A 26,099-nucleotide genomic window follows, 5' to 3' on the forward strand; every position below is an offset into this window, starting at 1 on the left:
GTTCCGGCTGGTATAAATGGGCTCACAGCCTGTTTAAGCTCGTCTTCAGCTGTCAACCCTGCTGAAAAAGGAAAAACAGCTTGATACATTTGAGCTAGTTTGCTGGTCTCAGCTGGTATAATTGGTATTACACCCTGGTTAAGATGGTCTTCAGCTGTCAACCCTGCTGACAAAAAAACCCCAGCTTAATACACTTTGAGCTTATTCCCTGGTTTTAGCTCGTTTTGGCTGGTTTTGGCTGGTATAAATGGTCTCAGAGCCTGGTTAGGCTGGTCTTTAGCTGTCGACCCTGCTGAAAAAAGAAAAAGCAGCTTGATACATTTGAGCTGGTTTGCTGGTCTTAGCTGGTTCTGGTTGGTTTAATTGGTATTACACCCTGGTTAAGCTGGTCTTCAGCTGTCAACCATGCAGAATACAAAAATCTGCTTAATACACTTTGAGCTTGTTTGCTGGTTTAGCTGGTTTTGGCTGGTATAAATGGTCTCACAACCTGGTTATGATGGTCTTCAGCTGTCAACCGTGCTGACAAAAAACCCAGCTTAATTCACATTTAGCTTGTTTGCTGGTTTAGCTGGTTTTGGCTGGTATAAATGGTCTCACAGCCTGGTTAAGATGGTCTTCACCTGTCAACCCTGCTGAGAAGGGAAAAGCAGCTTGATACATTTGAGCTGGTTTGCTGGTCTCAGCTGGTTTAATTGGTATTACACCCTGGTTAAGATGGTCTTCAGCTGTCAACCCTGCTTACAAAAAACCCCAGGTTAATACACTTTGAGCTTATTCGCTGGTTTTAGCTCGTTTTGGCTGGTTTTGGCTGGTATAAATGGTCTCAGAACCTGGTTAAGCTGGTCTTTAGCTGTCGACCCTGCTGAAAAAAGAAAAAGCACCTTGATACATTTGAGCTGGTTTGCTGGTCTTAGCTGGTTCTGGTTGGTTTAATTGGTATTACACCCTGGTTAAGCTGGTCTTCAGCTGTCAATCATGCAAAACACAAAAAATTGCTTAATACACTTTGAGGTGGTTTATGGGTTTTAGCTGGATTAGGATGATGTAATAAGTCTCACAACCACGTTTAGCTGGTCTTTAGCTGTCTACCCTGCTAACAAAAGAAAAACAGCTTAATACACTTTGAACTTGTTTGCTGGTTTTAGCTTGTTTAGACTGATATAACTAGTCTCGCAGTCTTCAGTTGTCAAACCACCTTAAAAAGATCAACAAAACAAGTCTAATATGGTTTTAGATGATTTGCTGGTTTTAGCTGGTTTAGATTGATCTAAATCATCTCACAACTTGGTTAAGCTGGTCTCCAGCTAAACACACAATACAGGTATACCTCTTTACTGGACTTAAACTGGTTTAAATGGTTTTTCCAGCAGAAAAAACAGTCCAGCCTAGGTAGGTTTAAAATCAGTTAGGAAAACAAAACAGGGAAATGATTTACAGTAAAATATTTTAAACATTAAGAGGGGAATGGAAAGTGATGTGCAGGCTCTTATACGTGCCCGGAGGGAAGGACCTGAGAACAGGTTCTCACTTTCAGGACCAAGCAAATACGAACAGGGAGCAGACACTGCTGTCAGATCTCTCTCACCTCCTCCTGTCAGCCAGCGGCTATACGCGAGCAGCCTGCCGTCTGTCTGATATTGTGGGTCTTGTGCACAGACATCAGGCACACAAGTGCACAATACACACGCAGCCGATAGTACATGATATGGCCATTGTTTCACTTCCAGGTTTTTGAGCCAATCACCTAAGCCATAAATGACATGTGACAAGGGACACAATTTCTTAACATGCTTATTGGCTAAAGAAGATGCATAAGTTCTACAACATGCATATTTACCCTTTAATATCAACGCATATATGCATGTATATACATAATGCATATATGACTTTTGACCACTGTTTAGCTCAAAACACTTTTTAAAAGCCCCATTCAAAGATTTTTCCCTATAATACTGACATTGTACCCCTTAAATTTATATCCAGTCATCTCTGATTGACTTCGGTAGTGGCTGTATTACTTTACATGGGTGTGGAGATATTAGCGGGTTTCAGTAGCATTTCAGCATACTGTATCCTCCTGTCAAAGCCCACATTTTTGGCCGTGAATAGCACTAGCAGCAGCGATTTTAAAGAAAGACACCTCCCCATCTAGTCAGTCCTGTCCTCAAATATCACATGGATGCATTCCAGCAGATCTAAGTCCCTGCCAGCTCACATTAACTGCTGTAACCTCTAAAAACTTTATTTGTCACAAAGTAGGACATGAAAAGATTATATTTACCTAAAAAAACCTAATTCAGATAAAGCTTACTTTCACTTTCTCTGTATTTTCAGTGGAATAACGCCTTGTTTTTACCTCGGATCAGCAGGGAGACGTTTAAACCTGATTACTTTATTAGGGCAACTCCGCTTATTGGATGCTGGAATTTTTCTTGTTTATTTAAATATGCAAGGACTGATAAATGACTAACAGCATTTTTGATAAATTAGTTGATTCATTAATAAGACATCGAGTTTTTAAGGAGTTATCCTCTGACGTGCTTTTAAACTCCCTTAATGTGCATTAGGAAGCGTAATTTATTTTACACAAAACATTTGGTGAGCTATTACAATATTTTAAAACTGCTGTCTAAATTGCTTCACTTCAAAACAGATGTGGATAAAAATATTCAAGGATTTGAGGCGTTATTGGCCGTGTTTTGATAGCACGGCGAGCACCGCTACAGTTTAGCTCCCCTTGAACCGGGCTAACACTTGTCTATTCTGATTAGGATTAGCATGTGTCGAGCTGACTCGGGCAGAGCCAGGAAGGGCTTATGATCTAATAAATCTAGATAAAAAACACAGAGATTGGTTTACCGAGGAGTAGGATTTAGTGCTGACTCTCTCTGAGTGACACAGGGATTAGCGGGCTTTTGGTGCCGCTCTCCCCTGGCAGAGGGCGGTCACAGGAATCGGGAGGGGGCGTGGAGAAACAGTGAGATGGCCATGGCTTTATATTGTAGAGTTTAACTGATAGTGACAAGGTCAGGATGAAGCTTGTTCAAAAAGGCTTTGTTCCATAGTCAGAATGAAAGTCTCTTTCCTAGTTTTTATACTTTTGGATCTTGTTGGACATGTTGTGTGGTAATCCGACTAGGATAGGAAGCATTTCTGGCAGGTGGTAAAGAGGGAAAGAGAGACCAGTAGGAAACAGATTGCTTACAAAAGATTGGACTAAAGATAAAATAATTATGAATGATCAGATGTCATGAATGAATCTTTTTGCAGATACTTAAAATCTTTGGAGTATTTGTCATGCTTAAAGGCAGTTTGGCCTTGGATAAAGTTTGTTTGTTGAGTGATCTAAAGGTGCATGTATTTCTGTCTTTTGATTGTTCATATTTTTGCTTGTTGGCTATGTGTAGCTGTGGCAACGGGCCAGGCCCGGGCACGTTAGAGGACTCATATTTAACTTGGGGTTGAGCTACACCGCACTGTTTGTTTGGATTATTTATTATATGAAATGAGTTCAAATAAGTTCAACCTAATATGTACCCTATAGATTTACATTTTACACAGAATGCAGTATATTGTATGTGTTCCCTGTTGAAAATATAGTTAATTTTTAAAACTATTTTATTCAACAACCTGTACCTATAATGTCATCAGATTAGTGGTCAACTAAAACCAAGGGTGGCACCCATGGTGGATTGTGTATTTATAAAACTCAATTCTTGTAGTTTAAAGAGCAAATTTCCAAAAAATGACATGGTACACTTTAAAAATAAAATGTACAAAAGAAACTTTCACTGGGAAGGTACCCTTTGCAAAAAGTAAATTTTCGTAAGTATATTAGTACCTTAAAGATACATATTGGTGTCAAATGTATACTTATCTGTACCAAAATGGTACATAATAGGACCTTTTAAAGGAAAACACCACCATTTTCAACATTTTACTATGTTTTTACCTCAACTTAGACGAATTAATAGATCCCTGTCTTTTTTCAATGGTGCACTTTTAATCTTTGTACAGCACCTTGTGAATGTGTTAGCATTTAGCCTAGCCCCATTCATTTCTATGGCTCCAAACTAAAATTATATTTTGTGCCACCATACTTGTGTAACTACTCATATAACAGTCTTTAAAAAGGGAAAACATGGAAGTGTTTGGTGGCTTCTAAATTCATCCCTGTTTGGATCCTAAGGAATGAATGGGGCTAGGCTAAATGCTAACACATTCACGACGCGCTGTATAAAGATTAAGTGCACGCATTGAAAAAAGATAGGTGTGTATTAATTTGTTTAAGTTGAGGTAAGAACATAGTAAAATATTGAAGGTACCTTTAAGGGTACCCTCCCATTAACAGCTTTTGTAAAAATAAAATTGAAAGTGTGTACCAATATGTAATCTCAACAAACCGTTTTGAAAGTTTGGGGATTTTCCCTGTCAGGTACACTATGATGTACCTGTATGACTAGTAAACAGTTCACCTGGCAGTCAGCCTGCTAATACCCCAGGGCAGCCAAGTTGCCTTAAGGGGACTTTAATACTGCTCCTTATCAAACACTTTAAAGTTGCAGAATAAATTAATCATGGATGACAAAAACGCATTTGAATATGATAGAATGACATTAGTAAATAAAATAAAATAAATTGCCGTAGGTGCAAATCTATGGCTTTTGGTGTCTCTTTAAGCAAAACAAAACAAATTACTCAGTCTATCTTTAAACCATTAAACAATTTCTGTGGCTGGTGTTTTAAACTATGACCTGACATTTTAACATTTATGTCTATTAACAACTCAAAGAGTTGCTCACTATCTTAAGAAGAGGAATTTCAAAGGCAAAATAGCTCAGGCTCACCAAAACGCTTTTCCACCTTCCTTGGGAGACAGTTAGCAATATCATCTAGCAATTAAGAAGAAAACGAGAAAGAAATGGAAAAGCCAATTACCTCTCTGAGTTAGCTAAAGGCCATTTAAACAGTGTGCCCATGTCATAATAATGTTTATTGTAAATATTATAGTCAGTGCCGGAGTGAGCCTGGCGTGAGAGAGAGAGAGGGAGAGAGAAAAAAATGGCATCAGTCTGAGACGGAGAATAATTTATTAAGATCTGAGATGCGCCAATTATGTGGAAAGGACCAAAAAGAAAAAAAATCAAACTCTCCAGGAACCGCATACATGATTGCAATCTTGATTAAATCCCCCTGGATCTAATGAGTTGATTTTCTGCTGTTAATATTGCATTGGCTGATGATGGATTCGTTAAGATAATGGAACGGAGCTAAAATATAAATGACTCCCTGTCAAGGAGCAGATTTTTGTCATTTTGCGCCTGACACCTCCACCTTGGGGATTTACTAAGGCTGCTTTTTGAGTCTAGATTGACCAGATCTGGAATACTAATTTTCTGCTGCCAAGACTCATAATGCTAAACCGTGTCCCCTCCCACACGCCTGGTAAATATCCCCTTCTTTATCAGAATTAAAACAGCTGGGGTGAAACATTATACCTCTGTTTCAAAACCTGAGCTGTACAGGCCAAAACAGATTCCTTAATTAAAGAAATAGTTCTCACAAATATCCTGTGATGAAATATGACAACTAGTCACAAGACACAGAAGAACCAATGAGTTTCAATGTTATCGCTGTGCCACTATATTTAAAATGTTCACGCTGATCTTTATCTTTCCATAGATTTGAGCTAAAAGTATTATTATTATTATTTTTAAATGTATTGTTTAGCTTTAAAAGACATATATTAACTCTTTCCCAGCCAGTATTTTTTATGATTTTTAACAAAAGTTTAATGCCTTCCAGAAAATATTCTTTTTTAAATATATAAACATACAATATATCAAATGAAAGAACAGAACCTCTGCTTTTAAACGAAAAACCTGTTTCATCCTATCACCTCTCAAATATGGGTAGGTTTCTTCAAAATGACTTTTGATAGAGATCAGATTTAGAGCGATCATCAAAACATACACAGAGTTCTTACTGTTTGCCCTTATGCTGCTTTTATACCAGCCGCGGTAGAGGCGTGAAGCGCGAGTGATTTCAATGTTAAGTCAATGTGAAGACGCGTTGGTGCGATTCCGCAGACACGCGAATGGCGTGAATTGAGCGCCTGGCACGATATGCGCAAATGGTGCTTTTTGTGCATTTTGCGTTTGACGCGAATTTGAAAAATGTGAACTTTGGCGGAATTTCGTGTCGCGTTAACCAATCAGGAGCCTGTTTGCTGCTGTGGCAACAGCCCCGCCCGGAGTCACTCGTTTAACCTGAAGGAACGCTTGATATTGTCCGTAAGCAGCCACCCGGAGCTATACGACACAAGTTCTTATTTCTATAGAGACTGGAATAAAAAGGACCTCGCTTGGAAGAGTGTCAGTGAGGACGTTTATCGACCCGCGCCGTTTATTTTCCCCCTATAGTAAGGTTACCAAACACAAACCGGTAACTCTCTCTATAAATGCACAATTAACATCAGTCATCTTGCAAACAGACAACCACATAGCACTTGCCTCTCTCACAAGAAGCGGATTTTGCCTCTGACGCGCGTCAAATGTTTGCTTTTTCCGCACGTCCACTTCGCTCTAGACGCGCGAATGCATTCAAACTATTCAAGCGGCAAACTAGGCGCGGTAGACGCGATTTTGACGCCTGAAACGCGCTTGGTGTAAACGCAGCATAAGGGCTTGCTTTCAGGTTTTATTATTTGGGTAAGAGCACACCTGGTGGATGATAGCGGAAATACGGATGGCCGGAAAAACTTGTCATTGGCAGGGAAGGTTTTTCTCTTAATTGATGAGTTAACTCGTCAATGCTGGGAAAGAGTTCATTACTTTGGATAACTCAGTCATTCATTTACTTTACTTTATTGATGGATGGATATGCATTTTGAGCTTCGCCATGTTAAGCCCCATATAAGAAGATAACATAATCGCATTTTAATATAAAATGATTTGTTTTTGTTTAACTGAAGAAAGGAAGTCATATACATTTTGTCATAAAGGTGCATGAGTAAATTAAGAGAATTTTGTAAGACTACATTGTGAGCGAGGTTATCACGTCTTTAAATGTTGCATCTCTAGGCAGCTTACGAGGTTTTTAAACATAGTATCTATATTTAAGATTAGTTGTTTTTGCAAAAGTATAGTGATCATATATAATTATTTCTTAGTCTCTTTATTAGAATACAACCAGAAAATACAGGAAAAGTGTATGAAGTATTAAAAACAGTATAAAAGTATAAGCTGAAGTGTCAAGTATTTAGGGTAAACTCCCCTTCCACTTGAGCAATAGCAGGAAACTGCAGGATCTCTTAAATCTAAATGAAATTAAATCCTAATTTCTAATTCTAATCGAATGACTTCAGGACTTCAGTCTCCTCAAAAAAGCTCAAGATGTGTTTAGTGCCAAGAGAGGTCACACTAAATACTGACTGATGCCTGAAGAAGACATTTAGTCCTGAAAATTGTTTTGTTTTTAATTTTGTGTACATATTTCCTGTATTTTCTGTTTGTACCTTAAAAAAGAGTGAAAAATTAATATGGATGGACATTAAAACTTTGCTAAAACAACAAAGCTGGTGATGGTGGCCTAAGACTTTTGCACAGTACTGTGCATATATATATACAAATATTTTCATTCTTTTCCCCACATTATTGTTCTTGCACCAAGATTTTAATAATCCATTGAAGAAATACAGGTTAGTGGATGAACTGGCTGTATTGACTTGTTTCTGTAGATGAATAAATGTCCCAGCCCCTCTTGGGTGCAGACCTGGCCTGCTGGAACCGCCTCCCTTCATATTAAATGGGCTGTCACTTAGGCCAACAAGACACACAAAATGAGCTCTGTGTAGCATATTGATCTCTCTTTGTATACTTGAGTCACACAAGCGGGTTATACAAATGTGTGGATGAAACTTAATGCAAAAAGCATTCATAACCAAGACTGGGAATTAGTGGAGATTACAGGCTGACATTGATAGCAGTGAAGCAGAGATCATGAATCAGAGTGAAGGTGGGTAGTTATGGTAACATGGCTAATCAGATGTACCGGGGCGGATCTCAGTCAGAATAGAGAGGTTGAGGATCGTGATGATGTACAGTATCTCTCAAGACGTAAATATAACAGATTGCTACCGGTGAGATTATTTAGATTATTATTTATTTTATATAAAAATATATACCTTGTATAAGATAAAAGATAAACTTACTTTTTAAAATGTTTTGAATATTTACAAATCCTTTTTTTTTGACATTTTAAGCTTAAAACAGTGAACATGTAGTTTACTTGGTAGTCAAAGGTCATGGGTTTGATCCCAGGATCACATTTACTCATAAAATGTATACAACTTGAATGCACTGTATGTGGCTTTGGATAAAAGTGTTTAAATGCATAAAATGTAAAAATATATTTGGTATGGGTATTTAAGTCAATATGCATCATTGGGATGGTTTCCCGGACAGGGCTGATCCAAAATGCGTGTTTGAGCTGCCTTAACTTAAAAAAACAGCATATACTGACATACCTTAACATATCAGTGCCATTGTTTTGTCTAAAGATGCATGTTTTTTGTGTCCTATTATATAACTAAGACCTAATCCTGGATTAATCTAAACCCTGTCCGGGAAACCGCCCCATAAATTACTGTCTGCAACCCATCTTAAAAAGAAATGGGTGTAACACGGCAGAGGGGTTGTATTTTTGATGTCATCCAACAGAAATTTGATTTCATTTTTTTAAAGATTTGATAAAAAGTTACAAAGACCAAAAATTTAAGTTTAATTTGGTACAATGTCTAACGACCAGGAACTATCAAGAAAGTAAACTTTCACAATTGTAGACATGATGCCGCTTCGGTGTCAGTATTTGAGTTGGGCCGTTGGATGTCACGCGATGAGCTCACTTCCCAAATGTCTTTGCTTTTCTCCCCATCATCTTAATCGCAATTGTGGTCTTTTTTCATGCTCTGGCTGACCTCCACCCCCCGTTCTTTTCTTCTCCTTTTTTTCGTATTACCGGGGAAACGGTGTGATAGAAGCTCACCCCCGGCCCTTTTCTTCCATGTGTCACATTTTTTGTCTCGTTACATGGTTTTGCTAAAAAGTTCTTTAATCAATCAAGTACGAGGCAGAAAATAGGCTTTGTCACGGCCGGGCCCCGGGTCATGTGATGCTCGCTTTGCATAGTGACAGGTCCTCAAAAGGGCCAGAAAAGAATATTTGGTGGGGAAAATAGCCGTTTCCATGGCGCCGGCACTTGTTGCACATCGCTCGCCATTCTTCGCTCCCACGTGAGCTACGGGTTTCAAAGGGATGGACGACAAAAATTAGGGCAGGAGGGCAGGGTGGGGTGCAGAGGTAGCTGCCCCTCAGCCGTGCGTCCCTCTCTCCAGCAGTCAACAGAGAATAGCACCAAAAAGTGACAGCGGGAAGGGGGGCTTCTCGCCTCTGTCAGCTCTGCATAAGCAGCGCTATTAAGTAAATGTTCGATTTTTCATTGTGCCACTAACGTTGAATAGGAACTCAGAGGGGAGTACGTAAAGAATGAAAAGGTCTGAGGCGCGGAGGAAAGGCTGCGTGCTTTAATGGCTCCCAAACTATGTCCTCCGAATCATGTAATTAGTGATTAGCTTTTATTTGGGCAGTGGCTGCACAGAGCAGAAAGGGTTACAGAGTTTCTAATTTTATAAGTTACAAACACAGCCAGGAAATGGAAACAATGGATCGGCCGTAAATCCCATGTAAGAGGACAGAGGATTGTTATCTGGAGCTGTTTTGTATGCTACTTTGAATGTTTATGTTCCTGTTTTTAATTATTAAAGCTACGGGTCCTCTGTGGATTCGCTGGGAGCAGCTAACTTCGGATTCGGGATAGGAAGCTGTCATGTAACAGTTTTGTCGTGTACGCGGGCTCCAGGGATTTTAAAGAAAATCTGGTTCTAGGAAAATACGTTTTTAATGGATGTTTTGTCCAAGGTGTGATAAGCACATTAACAGAACCTGCTCTTTGTGCCCAGAAATATATTTTATGCTTGATTTGAGCATGTTTATCAAAAATATATACCTGAACCGAATGATTTTAAATGAATCGGTCAAAATGACCCATTTATAGTAGTTCCTTGGTCATCATCAGATCTGCCCTTGAACCACAACTCAGAATAAACCAAAAACTGTTATTGTGTTTTGTTTGTAATGTAAAAAAATCATATTTGTGAAAACCCAGCTAAAGTTAATTTTGTACATACAATCATCCTACATAACGTAAAGAACATTCTGTGAAAATATATCCTTAAAATATCAGATATAATCAAATATTGAAATAAATGATTTTAAACAAACTTTGATACTCATAATTCTTAGATGATAAGACTTTAGCCTGGATTTCACAGATATGACACACTTAAAAAAGTGTGTTTGTGAATATCTATACAGTTTAGCATATTTTAATATAAACAAATGGAAATGTTTAATATAAACATATGGAAATGTTCTTATTTAAATTCACTTTTGATGCTTTTCAACAGTCATGTTTTCTCTGTTTATAAAATCATTTAATAAGGTCAAGGTTTTTGTGCGTGTCAGGACTACTTTAAACAATTTGCAATAATTTCCATAGCATAATCGCCGCCCACAATAACAAACAAGGTTGCTGCTTCCCTTCAATGCTTGATGTGCTGAACATGACTATTCTTGTGTTTTTAGCGCTGAAAGAAGCTGCGGCTCTCGTGGCTTTCTGTCGGTTTAACAGGTGTCGCACCTAAAAAGCACATTGCGCTCTTGATTGAGATACTTAACTAATAGAACTAACCCACGGTAGTTACTGTGACAGGTAGCGAACGGTAGCGTCTAAATGTCATGTTTTTATGTCGCATAATTTCCCAGCAGAAGTCGTATGTGTCAATAATTGGCAAGCCAGTTTGTCTTTGAGATCCTCAGCAATCTGCCGTCAGTCTTCGGTAAAGGTTAAGGGGGTTCTGGGATATCTTCCTTGATGCTGTTTTATCATGCGAGGCATGCTCTGTTTCCTGATGAATATATTAAAATTATTACTGTGCAAACAGACTTTCTAATTACTGACCTGCTTGCCATTGTACTCTGCTTTCGTTCTTCTTTTTTTCTCCTTCCTTGCTCGCTCACTCTCTCTCTTTTCTTCATGCCTTGTTTATTTATCTGCACCAGTGAATACAGAATAGTCAGAGCAATGTCATTTCCATCCACATGAAAATGATTTTGAAAATGCCAATCTTGCCTATTATACTGTGTAATTACAAGTCTGTCTTTTTTTATCATATCTTTAACCAATGGGGAGACCCTTGAGAGGGTGAATATCTCATCTATGCGCTGTTCCGAAACCTAGTCAGCTGCGTGTGCGGACAACATTTTAAGGGCACGACTTGCTGCCTAATATTACTTGGTTTAGACATCACATTACTGACCAAAATTCATATCTCTGAAATTTTGGAATGATTGGTGTTATATGATAAATATCTCTGTATTTTATGCTAAGTTGAATACAAGTTTATGTGCAAGTCAATCACAATTACCTTTATTAAAACAGTTTATGCAGTAAATAACATTAAAAGACAGGGTTTTCCTCCTTGTTTGAAAATATACAGCTGCACAACATGCAAGTTTAAAGCTTACATGTGACCTCAGTGTAAATATCTGGCACAGCTTTCATTGCAAAGAATGAGGGTCATATCAGATGGTATACACTGAAAAAATAATTTCTGCATCCATTTTTTAAAGCAAACATTACATGGAATTTTAAGCAATTTATGCAACTGCTTAAAATTTTAAGTAAAACTTACTTAAAAAAGTGGATGCAAAAATGATGCACTATATTTTTAAGTAAATATATCCAGCGTATTATTTTTTACAGTGTACTCTCCTCCCGTATCCTACCGAGCCCCTAAGGTGACACTGGAGTAAAAAAAATCTAAAGTTTAGTTGCATGTGCTCACGTGAAACTTTCATGTGCTCACGCAAAACCTTCATGTGCAGATTTTTTCACGCAAAACCTTCATGTGCAGATTTTTTTTTATGTTTAGTTTCGCGTGCTCACGTGAAACTATCGCGCGCTCACATGAAACTATTGCTTGCGCACGTGAAACTATCACATGTTTCACGTGCGCAAGCAATAGTTTCACGTGAGCACACGAAAGTTTCACGTGAGCACATGAAACTAAACTTTATTTAATTTTTGCTCCATGTCCCCTTAGGGGCTCCGTAGTATCCAGCTGGGAAAAATACAGATATATTACCAAAACTTTATATACTGCCCAGCCCTGTGTCATGTGTTTCTAGAGAGGACAATCCCAGAATGCATTGTTACAAATTTAGTAAGAAAATAAAAACACTGTAAAAAAATTATGTTTAAACAACTTGACCTAAACAAGTCATTTCATCTTTCTTGACTAGTGAGGAGTTGGTATAACTTAAGTTGAATGGACTTAAGTTATTACAACTTAATTTTTATAATTTATAACAACTTTTACCTAGTCAAAAAAAGTTTAAGTGAATTATTAATTTAAACATTTAAAGGGATAGTTCACCCAAAAATTAAAATAATGTCATTAATGACTCACCCTCATGTCGTTCCAAACTCGTAAGACCTCCGTTCATCTTCAGAACACAGTTTAAGATGTTTTATATTTAGTCCGACAGCTTGTTGACCCATCCTTGAAAATCTACGTACGGTTTACTGTCCATGTCCAGAAATTTAATAAAAACATCATCAAAGTAGTCCATGTGACATCAGTGGATCAGTTAGAATGTGTTGAAGCATCGAAAATACATTTTGGTCCAAAAATAAAAAAAATTACTTTATTCAGCATTGTCTTCTCTTCCGCGTCTGTTGCGAGACTAAAGTCACGTGACTGCAGTGGCGTACGACGCGGTTGACGAGTTATCTGGTGCGCCCCAGCTGTTCTTTTTTTGTGCGCCCAGGCTTCGTTTACAGTCTGAGGGAGACGCACGCTGTAAGTTTGAGAAAAAAACTTCGCAAACATGTCTGAGGATAACACGTCATCCGCGTCACTGCAGTCCTGTGACTTTAGTCTCCCGGTTGACGAGTTATCTGGTGCGCCCCAGCTGTTCTTTTTTTGTGCGCCCGAGCTTCGTTTACAGTCTGAGGGAGCACACGCTGTAAGTTTGAGAAAAAAACGTCGCAAACATGTCTGAGGATAACACTTCATCCGCGTCACTACAGTCACATGACTTTAGTCTCGCGCATGCACTGCACAACAGACGCGAAAGAGAAGACAATGCTTCATTTTCGTTATTTTTTTACCAAAATGTATTTTTGATGCTTCAACACATTCTAACTGACCCACTGATGTCACATGGACTACTTTGATGATGTTTTTATTACCTTTCTGGACATGGACAGTATGTAGATTTTCAATGAAGGGTCAACAAGCTCTCGGACTAAATATAAAACATCTTAAACTGTGTTTTGAAGATGAACGGAGGTCTTACGAGTTTGGAACGACATGTGGGTGAGTCATTAATGACATTATTTTCATTTTTGGGTGAACTATCCCTTTAAGTGAAACAAGGGATTGTTACAGTGTACAATAGATACAAGCTTGAGAAATTAATTATAAGTAAACATTTCATTCAATGCTTAAAAAAAATATATACTTTTGAAGTTGTGTAGTGTAAATAAACATTGTATATTGTAGCCAATATATATGTGTGCTTTGTGTATTTATGCTCGGCGTCCTATTACATGGCAGTGTTAGCTTAGCAAAGTGTAATATTAAACAGATACAATAGACCGTTTCAAACAAGACTCTTAGAAGACAGCTGACTGTGTAAGCAGGAGGCAGCGAGACGGCTCACTGTTTTGGAATGGAGCTTTATGCATTACCTAATGTGAGAGGCGTTTTCTGACATGGGAAAGCATTAATTTTAGAAAAGTACACAACTGTGCTTTTTATTTTGAAAGATGGTTTTTTACTTCAAACGCTGTGCACATGCACTCAGATAGGTGTGTCTTTTATTTGAAGAGCGAGGAATGCATCGCTTTCCCATGCAAAGAAAAACTTGGCAAACGGCATCAATAAATCACTCAATAAATCTTAAATATGCATTTCATTAGCTTCTCTATTATGTTAGTGTTCTAGTCACATTGGTGAAGAATGTTAAATATGGGATGGTTGAAAAACACACACATTCCTCTCAGTTTCAAATCGACTCATGTTTCCTTCTCAGCATACATAAATCGTGACGTTTTCTTCTTTGCGTCTCGTAACGCACGCACCGTCACTGTCGCCCGCGTGACGCGAGCCGGCGTGTGTGGCGCACCAAATGTGTTATTAAAGTCACCTATTTACCAGCACATTCCACCCGCACCACTTCACGCGAAAGGGCAAGCCTGTTGTTTACGCAGCGCTGGAGATGGGTTGATCTGGGGAGTTGATAGGAGCGGCAATTTAAAAAGAGGACACTGCAGCTCCCAACAAAAACAATTATAGGAAAATGAAAGGCAGCCCCTAAGGGTTAAAAATAGAAAATTAGCAACATGGATGCCGGAATGTGCGGCTCCCCCTCTTTCCAAACTTACGGGGCCTGCATTGTTATGTACGATCTGATCTGCCAGTTCTTCCTCTAAGCTCCTTGTCACATTTTGACTTAATGAAGTGCAACTTAGAAGGGAATTGGGTTCATCATGCTAGTCGCACGATGCTCCCCAGTTGTAGCAAACAGGGGCGGCGTGGGACCGGAGCGCTACAGCGCGAGTCGTTATCATTCCGGTCAGTCTGTTTAACACAAAATTAAACAAAGAACTAATTAGTGCCTCATGAATTAATAACTGCACTGTTGCCGAGAAGAAGTTAGGTTGCTGAGGGGAGATATAAAATAAGTAGATCAGGTTCGAATTATTATTACTTTTTAGCTCGCTTGTGCTCTCAAGGTTAGGAAACTTTGAGAGTTGCCACGGTCTGTCGCATGGGTGTTTGTTTCCTTGTGTGTGTGTGTGTGTGTGTGTGTGTGTGTGTGTATATTACATTTTTCTCCAAAGGATAGTTCCTCTCAAACAGATGGCTGAGCTGAAGGAAATCTTTCCTCTGTGAAGATGAGACAAGCCTGACCAGTAGACCCTAACCAAAAATGTCAAGCACCATTTCAGTATATTAAATTGATGATGAATCGAATGAGGAATGCCAGACTGCAAGATTAGTCTTGTTTGATGTGTTCAATTTTTGGTGTTAAAATGCTTTGATGTCATCTTATTCTGAGACAGCTGTAAGTAAGCCATTTGACGTACCCGAATGGTCATAATGTTGCATCATTATTTGCGTCCACTATTTAAGATAACATTCAGTGTTTTAGCGAATCAGATGTTATCACAATAAGTCTATCTTAACAAGATTTTATTTGTTTGTGTCACAGCAACATGACCACAACCAATGATTTATGTAGGACAAATATCACATTGTGGGTCTGGGGCTTGGAAACTTTGAAAGCAGTTATTATTTTGGCACTTTCATTTAATAGCATTAATAAAAACTATAAATAAAAAATCATACAGCTTTTGAAATGCCATATATCACATTACAGATTGCTTAAATTGAACACATTTCAGTATCTGACTAGAATACTGAAAGAGAGAATTACTCTGTAACGTGCTCATCTCATAGCGTTAAACAATGCCTTTCTGTCTCTCTCTTTCTCTCTCTCTCTCTCTCTCTCTCTCTCTCTCTCTTTCTCTCTCTCTCTGGCACGCTCAGTTAGGCTCTGCTGTTTAAACCACATATATCACCAAACATCTCATCATGGATGTTTGCTTACGGAGGAATCAGAAGAAAGTGGTCACAGTTGGCTTGGCTTTACTGCCCACTGTAATATGAGTGTTGTGCTGGCCTTGGATAATGCACGCCGACCAAGGTCACACAGGCTAATAAAATCCTCCCTCAATCAGATTTTAGGATTACTGATTCTAAGTAAATTATCATCGGCATGCCGCGGTAAAATATTTGCGAAAACTGGGTAACTGATGGCACACCTGCTCTCCCTGCCTCGATAGAGCAATGGGATCTGGAAAGGGGGGTTCGGTTTCTGTCACCTGTCAGTCCCCACCAACTGTGACAGCATACAGTAGCATTTTGTGGATATGCAATGGGTCACGACGGGGTCCACTTAAGGGCCTTTTGTTCGGGTTTTACACCAAGAACGCCAATGGGAATGGCATTTATGCACATTCATACAACTCTTTGTGTGTATGCATGGGCATTAATAGATAAAAAACGATGTTTGGATTTTATTAACTAAGTTTTTTTTTCTTTGTGTATTACAGATGAAGTAATCCAGTGAGTTGGAGCGATTCGAGAGATCCAGGCAGAGTAAGAATTTTTCTCTTATTGTTCAAACACATCTGTATACATTATTCCGACTTAATTTTTCCTAACTTAAAGATTTGCATCTAGCTTGCCTCCATAATAAAAATGGTAGCCTGAATTGCAATTCTCAACTTTTCCTTTTAGTTTACATCATAGTGTAATTTATAACGCTTTATTTCTTTGTGACTCTTGAGTTTGCTTTGTTTGTCAAATCTGCACGCAGCTTATCGTGCGTTCTTCATCATCATCATATTTAGCTCTTGACAGCTACCGTCCCGCTAAGCATAAGATGCCACACATCATTAATGCATCTCGTGAAAAAGTTAAGAGTGTAAAAAATCGCTCTTCGAGATGAATGACACTGTTTTGTGCATCTTAGACAGCGGCTTTGCCCGCGGCTCGAGTCAGGAGGGATGTTGTGTGATGTTATGTGCTGTCTCGTGTCAGTCTAGGGGTCGTCCGCATGTCCAGGGGGTGCTGGTTTGACCATGATACACGGCTCGCAGAAAGCAACCATCCTTTGTCTTGCCAGTGTCTTTCAGCGCAGAGCCTAATACACACTTGCAGCATCAATCACGGGCAAACTACGTCTAAACAATGTCTTGGCAGTCATGCATGGCCGGGCATGCAGTGGAGATAGGACAACATAGATTGTGTTCTTTGTGTCAGATGAGATGTTCTCCGATTTAAAGATCTTTGTCCCTTAGAGCCTTTTAAAATCTCATTTTCTTCCCGAGATGGCGGTATTTGGCTTTGCTGTGAGGTTAAAGTGACGTTTTTCCCAGCCTAATAAGCCAGATGCTTTCGAGGTCCCCCTATGCATTCAGAGGTAGGACGCCGTGCCAAGCCAGGCAGCCTGTGCACCATGACCCAATTCTCTCCTCGCTGCAACCTGAATGGCTGGAGTATAGTTAGCTTAATTGGGTTTTGATATATTTAATTCGGCTAATCAGCCCAACTGGCTCCAACATGGGGCCCGCGTGCCTTTTCCCTCCCCGCAAAGAACGGGCGGGTGCGGTGCAGAAGCCTCTCAGAATGGATTCCCTCTCAAACAGTGGGTAGAAAATTAAACTGGCAAATTTGTTTGTGTTGGTTCAGGCCTTCTGCGGGGAGTTGGAAAGCTTTTAATTGCGCTCGCTGTGAGGAATTGGATGAGCTGTTTTTAAGACAACAAAAAGCAGGCAGCTCCCTCTCGCTAGACCGCCAAACCGGCCCGTGCATGGAGATCGCGAGGTCAGATGTAGTGCAAAGATGGAGCTATTCGCTGTCATTTAAGCAATTACAGACATTGATATACTGTTATATGGCTTAAGAGAGCATGTGAGTATCTGCTGAGCTGCAAAGTTAAATGTCAACAAACTAACTTGTTTTCCTTTGGTGTATCCCTCCAACTGTGATAAGATAAAATCCATCAGCACTTCTTTTGTATTCTCTCTCCTCTTTACGTTTTCTCTTTTTCCCTCGATTTTTTCGCCCTTTTGATTTTATTCCAGTGTGTCAAAACAAGAAGAGGCTACATGGAAACGGCAGCCCTGTGTAAATATTTATGATGTAACATCTCCATGTGAATAGACTTTCCCCGCAACCCATCCATCAAACCCGCCACCTCTGCAATCCGCCTCCCGACCCCCCCAACGCCAGGCCGCCACTCGGCCCGCAGGAAGCCAAGACAGGAGCATCGCGTTGAAAGTTATTGTTTCGCTTTTGAACCGGGGCCTCTGGGCTGCCACGGCTTTTGAGACCGTCGTCCCTTGTCTTTCAAAAACCCCAAAACTTCAAAGCCCAAAGGGCTTTTTGTCTCTGCGGTACGTCCACTGTCCCCCAAAATGGTGCGACAGGGAAATGTGATGTAGGTCAAATTACAGCGGTTGCGCTTGTAAAAAGTGAAATTTCTTAGCATGGCAGTGTAAAGCCTTGGTTACGGTTGTCTCTCCTGCTAGATTGACGTTCGCATGGTCCAAAATGCAGGTAAAGAAATTGGCCGCTTAGGAGAGTTTTTAAACAAATTTGACTTAAATTGACAAAGTTTTACATTAGTGGCTGTTACAAAATTATCATCTTTATTTATTAGCTGTATTTTTTATTAAAAAAAATTTTAATGAACAATCAAAATATTTAAATAAAAAAAGAATATATTCCGTTGGCTGAAAAAATTACATGCCATTGGATAGCGTGTCAAAAGTTAACTTTAGTCCCTGGCTCCTTATCTTTATTTCATACTAAATGAGTCTGATCACGAACAGTAATCCCATAGATCTCTTAAGCAACATGGCCATATAATTCCTTATGAAGGCATTACGTACATGTGTTGTATTCATACTGAAACAATAATGTGCCTTTCAGATGCAAAGTCTCATTACTTTGAGTGCTCAGCATCAACATGCCAGGCCATTTAGACACGCATCCAGATCAGCATTGGAACTTGCCAGCATCAGAACTGTTATAATTAGTTTAAGTCGCATTGTAACCGATGGTGAATTTGCCTCTTTGCAAATCCTTACGTCAAGCGTGGTATTGCAGAAAAGCGTAACGAGCGCAAACAGATCGAGTGACAGCAGCCACCGTCACGCAGAAGTTCATCTGTTGTGTCTGGGCCCGGCCTGGACAGGTGTGGTTTAAGTTTGTTTTTTATCCCGGATTTTATCATTTTTCTGTGGTAAATGAGGTATCAAAGCGGCTCTCAATTGCAATGCCACTCTGTGCCTTTTTTAATCACAACAGACGGTTGCTAAGATGTAATTATCACAGTCTCTCACTGATAGACTGTGCTGAGGACTGAAAAGGTAATATGGATTATCACAATAGTTATACAGCTCAATACTGCTATCTAACTTTATCCATTTATCTGCAATGATGGGAATCCTTTGTGCCGTGCAGCGGTGTAGCATCTATCTAAATAATAAAGGCCATTGTCTCCCTCTTGAAGAGAAGGGATTGTCTTTTTAATTTCACAGCACTTTTATTATTGTTAATATTCAAGCTGTGACTTCTCAGTGCCGATGAAATTGAAATATTAGACCCAAAACATGTCTGTAAAAACGTGTGATTAGTTACGACTTCAGTTTAGTTTGAGGCATTTGTTAACTACACTCTAAAAAATGGCTGGGTTATTTTTTATCCATGTTGGGTAAATATTGGACAGAACACACCGCTGGGTTATAATTGACCCAATGCTGGGTTGTTTTTACCCAACTGCTGGGATATTATAACCCATGGTTGCATAACAACATCCCAACATTGGGTCATTTTTAACCAAGCATTGGGACATTTTTAACCCAGCATGTGTTCTGTCCAATATTTACCCAACATCCAGCCATTTTTAGAGTGTAGCTGCTGGAAAGTTTTAGCAGTGTTTTTGTCTGGTTTATCTAATAATCTTTATATTTACTTTAAATTTGTGTAAGATATATGGGTAACACTTTATAATAATGTTCATTAGTTAACATTAGTTAATGTATTAACTAACATGAACAAACCATAAGCAATACATTTGTTACAGTATTTATTAATTTTTGTTAATGTTAGTTAATAGAAATAAAGCTGTTCATTGTTTGTTCATGTTAGTTCACAGTGCATTAACTAACGTTAACCAAATTTTAATAAAGTATTAGTAATTGTTGAAATTAACATTAATAAAGATTAGTAAATACTGAAGTGCAGTTCATCATTAGTTCATGTTAACTAATGTAGTTAACTAATGTTAACTAATGAACATTATTGTAAAGTGTTACCGATATATCTTCATTTGACTCTAAAAAATGCTGGGTTATTTTCTACCCATGCCTTAGGTCAAAAACAGTGTTGTTTTTGGCAACCCTTTTAGTTGTAGTCTTAGTCTTTTGGACGAAAATGCTTTTTAGTTTTAGTCATTTTTAGTCACTTATAAACTTCATAGTTTTAGTCAAGTTTTAGTCGACGAAAACACAAAAGGTTTTAGTCAAGATTTAGTCGATGAAAACGCAAAAAGGTTTTAGTCAAGTTTAAGTCAATTTTAGTAAAAAAGGTAGTCTTTAATAAATTACTTTAGGTTTAAAAGTATTGGAAATGGGCTTAGGTTTGACAAGTAGATACATGTAAAACCTTAAGCTTACCATGAAATGTGTCACAAGCCGATTGTTGAGTAAATTGAATGTATATGATATGTTAACAGCGTGACTTGTTAGTTACCTTTAAAAAATATTAGCGTGATGAGCCTTCAGGTGCCGCTTGAGGTTGGTGGTATTCTTCCCACCTAGTTTGTGGCCACATTTACCGTCGTCTCCCAATATGCATTCCGTTTTTCTTTCTGATGGATTATACTAAAGGTATGTCCGTAAATCATTTCGTCGTTTCCGTTTATTGCCGTCACCGCCACGGTCCTTCGAACTTGCCACAGCCGCAGGTGTGTTGTTGTTGTTGTGTAAAATCTGGTGTGCGTGCACAGCATGGCGGCAGGTGGGTGGTGGGCGTACACAAAACAAGGATAGGAAGCGGCATCATTGCTGATACTTTTTAGCTTAAAACAGACAGATTTCACGCAAAATAGGCAGAAATTACATGCATTGTGAACATCAGACTTATAATCATTTTCGTCTCATCAACAAAAACTTGAAAGTGTCTCGTCATGTTTTCGTCCCCTTAGAGCCATTTTTAGCTAGTCATCGTTGCGTTATCGTCATAAAAAAAGGTGCGTCAACAAATCATTTCGTTATCGGCATCGTTGAGGTTAAATTAACCTAAAGGTTTATATTTGACCCAGCAATGGCCTTTTTTGAACCAACGCTGGGTTGAAAATAATAAATATTTTAGGTATAAATCTAAAGATTACAAGAAGAGGACTTGCAAACAAAGAGCTGGACAATAAACTTAATTCATCATACATTTTTTGAAGACATATTTTGTTATCTTACTTCTCATATGTTCTTATTTGATATTAATTTAATTCTGTAATATTTAATGTAATTTTTGACATTATGAAAAATTATAATTAATAGGCAAAGTAGTTATTTTGTTATTGTTGAAGTGATGTAAAGAGGAATAAAGCCATTTAGCCTTAAAGAGAGCTACTCTTTAATCTTTATCTTTCTTGCGTGTGTGCATGTATTTGTGTGTGATCTGCTTTGAAGAGCACACATAGAATAGACAACACTTGTATTCACCTCTTTCTCACATATTTTGAGTGGCTCTTCTCTCCTGGCAGATCTATTCAAGCTTTCAATACCTTTTTCTCCTTCTCTGCTCCTTTCGCAGCGAGCAGGAGGGTTTTACTTTACCCCTTTGTCATCTTAATTGATTGCATTAACCTTTTGAGTATTGAATTTCCCCTGCATCACACAGAGCACAATGTGGAATATTATCATAATCTCTCCTAGTAATGGACACAGGGCAATCAACGATGCTTTAGGAAAAGTACATCTTTGAAAGATGGAACGGCATATTATTTTCAATCAAATGGCACCCTGATCTGGCAGGCTTCGAACAACTTTGACGCTCTTCTGAGGGGTTATGTCTTTGTCGATGGCCGACAGTTGACACTTTGAACTGCGCAGTGTTTCAAACTTCAGCCCGATCAGAACAGCAAAACTATTTTCCTTTCGCCCTGATGATAATTATACATCTGCATGTATGAAGAAATAGATTTTGCATTATATTAAAAATAGGATATTTGGTTCAATTATATCATTATGGTGCTTTAATTTTGACGTTTTATTCTTTTATAATATACAGTATATATTTTATGGACAATTCAGTACAAATAAATGAACACACTAAATATATGGGTGTTTCTTTACTTATTCTGCAGGACTTGAGCAAAAACCTTAGAAAATGAACATATAAGGTAAACTTATATTGTGGAAATCTTAACATGCATTAAGTGATGCATTAACTAATGTTAACACACTTACAGGTACAACTTTTAATTTAAAAGTGTTTTAGTAAATGTTACAGTTAACCTGAAGTTAGATTAATAAATGATGTTAAAGTATTGTTTATTGTTAGCTAATACATTAACTAAAATACTATCTTAATGTAAAGTGTAACCAAAATATTTAAAAAATGAAGTTTTTAGGATGTGCCCTTTATATAAAAAAATTTAATCTGTTAATTTGGATAAAGATTCACTACTGGGACAAAAAAGTGCCTGAAGTTACAGAAACACCCATATATTCAAAGCAGCATTGAAAGACATACTGCAGGGTATACATGTGTCATATTAAGTGTTGCTGTTTACAAAGCGACTATAATCTCATATTAGCAAGCTCCTTGTGTGTTAAACGCACCTGTTTTTGTCATAATACCTTTAGTGTGAGCGAATGTTTAGGTATTAAGACTTTCAGTCTGAAGTATACCTGTTTGAATAGACTTCTTCCAAACCAGATTTGAAATCAAAACAAGTAAGATCGCATACTACCTCATGGATACAATGAGTGACCTAATACTTGTTTTTGTTGTGTAATCATTTGTGCGTTATTATAATGAGGAGCTTCCTGTGTTGAAAAAGAGGCAGTGGATGTCTATTGATATGATAATTTGTGTTTGTGTTGGTGTGGGCGTACGGCCCGGCCACCCGCTCACCTGAAAAGAGCCCTGCTGTGTTTTTCTCTTAGTGCTAGTTTGAAGTCTTAGGGGTCAGGAGATGCAGACTTTAAAGGCAAGATTATCCCTTGGTTTACTTTGTGAACGCTGGGTCACATATTTAATCCCTTTACCCCTACGCTGGCCTGTCAGCATTTACAGGGATGTGCACGTAAAAGTGTCTACTTAAACATATACATGTATAAGCTGCACTGACCCATGAAGGCGATTTAAAGGGATAGTTCACCTTAAATAAAAATTGAATGGAAATAACCTCATGTATGAATCTCTTTCATTTGTTGAACACAAAAGGAGATGTTAGGGATGATGTTCACACGGTTCCTTTTCTAATAATGCAAGTGAATGGTGAAGCTCCAAAAATTACCATTTCATTGTCATAAAAGTCCTTATGCACTTTATTTTAGGGCACAATGGCTTTGTGTGAGGAACTAAATAAAAAAATGTCGTATCTGCTTTTGTGTCAGCCGAATACAATCTCATGGCAATTCGTAAATATTTTACGAAGTAGCTCATTTGTGTGTGTTTGTTTGCAAAATTTACTTTTGCTACAAGTGACAGGTTACGGATGGGGCTTTTATTTGTTCAGCTTTTTTGCTAATCATATGTTTTATACAAAATTTAAGGAATTTTACACAAAATTGACACCTCATAAAATAGTTAGGTTCATTTTCTGAGATCGGATTGGTCAGCCTCTAGTCCCAACGCAATCTCATGGCAATTCGTAACTATTTCGCAAGGTAGCTAATTCGCATTTATTCGAATGCGAAATCTGCTATTACCACAGTGACGGGTTACGGGTGGGGCTTTTATTTTTTCAGCTTTTTTGCTAATCATATGTTTTGGACAAAATTGTAGGATTTTAAACGAAATCGACATCTCGTAGAATAGTTAGGTTCCTTCTCTGAGATCGGATTGGTCAGCCTCTAGTCCCAACGCAATCTCATGACAATTCGTAACTATTTCGCAAGGTAGCTAATTGGCATTTATTCAAATGCAAAATCTGCTTTTACCACAGTGACAGGTTGCGGGTTGGGCTATTATTTTTTCAGCTTTTTTGCTAATCATATGTTTTGTACAAAATTGTAGGATTTTATACGATAGTCGACACCTTGGAAAATAGTTAGGTTACTTGTGTGAGATCGGATTGGTCAGCCTCTAGTCCCAACGCAATCTCATGGCAATTCGTAACTATTTCGCAAGGTAGCTAATTCGCATTTATTCGAATGCGAAATCTGCTTTTACCACAGTGACGGGCTACGGGTGGGGCTTGTATTTTTTCAGCTTTTTTGCTCAGTATATGTTTTGTAAAAAATTTGTAGGATTTTATACAAAATCGACACCTCGTAAAATACTTAGGTTCCTTCTCTGAGATCGGATTGGTCAGCCTCTAGTCCCAACGCAATCTCATGGCAATTTGTAACTGTATCGCAAGGTAGCCAATTCGCATTTATTCGAATGCAAAATCTGCTTCTGCCGCAGTGACAGGTTAGGGGTGGGGCTTCATTTCTGCTTTTTTTAAATAATCATGTGTTTTTGTACAAAATGTTAGACTTTAATATGAAATCAACAAAAAATAGTTAGGTTATTTCTTTGAGGTCGGATTCGTAAGCTTCTAGTCCCAATGCAATTTAGCAAATTGTTTGTATTTTATGAGGTGGTTAATTCATATTAATTCGTACGACCACATTCATACTTTTTGTACGATTTTGTTTCGCCCTGTGACGTTGGAGTTAGGGGCGGGGTTAGTGGTGTGGTTTTATGATTGTTTTTTAACAATAATCGTACATATTTGTACAATTTACTTCATACTTGCGTCACTTATGAACCAACTTTTAGAATAGTCCCTATTCGCTTTCATGAATGAAAACTAACTGTGTTCACGATCTGCTAAACTTCTTGCATTTTTAATGAAGGTATGAACATCGTACAGGTTTGAAACGACATGAAGATTAATTAAAAAAGTTTTGAGTAAAATGATTTTTCGGTAAACTTTTTCGAATGAAACCCATTTTTATTTATGTTGTTCAATTTAAAAAAATGCAGCATTTTTGTCAGATCATCATATATTTTTATATTACTTATATTACAATTTCAACTTGTTTTTATAAGTTATGTTAACTTTTTTTAAGTCAAAACCTAAAATAGTAGGTTAAATTTAGTTATTTTAACTTTATGCTGCATTTTTTTACAGTGTAGATTTATTAAAATACTTTTACAGTTAATATAGTCGTCAATATAGTAAAGCCTTAAACATCCCTAAACATCTGTACCTCGTGTCACATGCATAACACAGGGGGAGACATGAGGCACGTCAATGAAAGCTATTGGTTTAATATAATACCACGCTAATGCTTTTGATGAAAATGGATAAAAGTCAATGCTTTGTCATGCCCCCTTATTGGAAGAATGATGACATAAAAACATCCTTTCAACAAAAACACAGCTTCTGTTCGTGATAGGGCCCGGCTTGTTGAATTTCAGCATCCTAACAATAGGCCAGGTCTGCGTGTGGAGCTGCTCTGCTCGCAGCCACCTGGCTTCTCTCTCCATCTCTTTTGTATTTCAGGATTTATTCAACAAAACCCTGAAAACTGAAGCACTGCGAAAAGCTAAACTGACTTTTCAGGTTTTAATGGAAGAGTAAACAGTGGTACAAAGCATAAAATTAATTGATTGTTTAGCAACAAGGAGTCTGTGTTATCACGTTTCCCTGGTAACTTGAAATTATTGTCTGGTTGCTTAGATGAATTGAAGCAAAACAGCCTTTAATTCATACCGACTCTATTATAATTTTTTTCAGCCGGGAGAGGAGAAAATCAATTGAAAGAAAGCCTTATGAGCAGGCTGAGCGGACTTATGATCAATAATTATTGTAAACAAGGATACAGAGTCGTGATTTGATGGCTTCAGGTTTGACGTTCAAAGACACCGAATGCTCATATTTATAGAAAAAATGTTAAGATGATAAACAGCGGTGCCGATATCTCAATTCGAGGCGTGGATAGGTCGCAGGGGCCATTTCGCGTTAGTTACATGCTACATAAACTCCAAAACAAAATGGAGGTTTTGGGGTGAACGATTGGTCAAGGTCAATTAATAAGACAAAAACATCACGCCGCATCTCATCTCGCTCCTGGGTCCGGCATCGCTGATATCCGTTTAATGAAGGCCC

The 26,099-nt window shown here is 38.2% G+C and overlaps 1 protein-coding gene across 3 annotated transcripts in view; it reads left to right on the forward strand.

Annotated features, from left to right (window-relative positions):
• The window catches only part of casz1 (castor zinc finger 1), a 230,864-nt gene that overhangs the window by 106,503 nt on the left and 98,262 nt on the right, over positions 1 to 26,099 (forward strand). For all 3 annotated transcript variants that reach the window (XM_065285586.1, XM_065285585.1, XM_065285587.1), the window contains one exon: positions 16,309 to 16,354. The gene's annotated coding sequence lies outside the window, so the exon portion shown is untranslated. The remainder of the gene's footprint in view (positions 1 to 16,308; positions 16,355 to 26,099) is intronic.

This window comes from Paramisgurnus dabryanus, chromosome 21 (genome assembly GCF_030506205.2).
Source record: "Paramisgurnus dabryanus chromosome 21, PD_genome_1.1, whole genome shotgun sequence".
NCBI lineage: Eukaryota > Metazoa > Chordata > Actinopteri > Cypriniformes > Cobitidae > Paramisgurnus > Paramisgurnus dabryanus.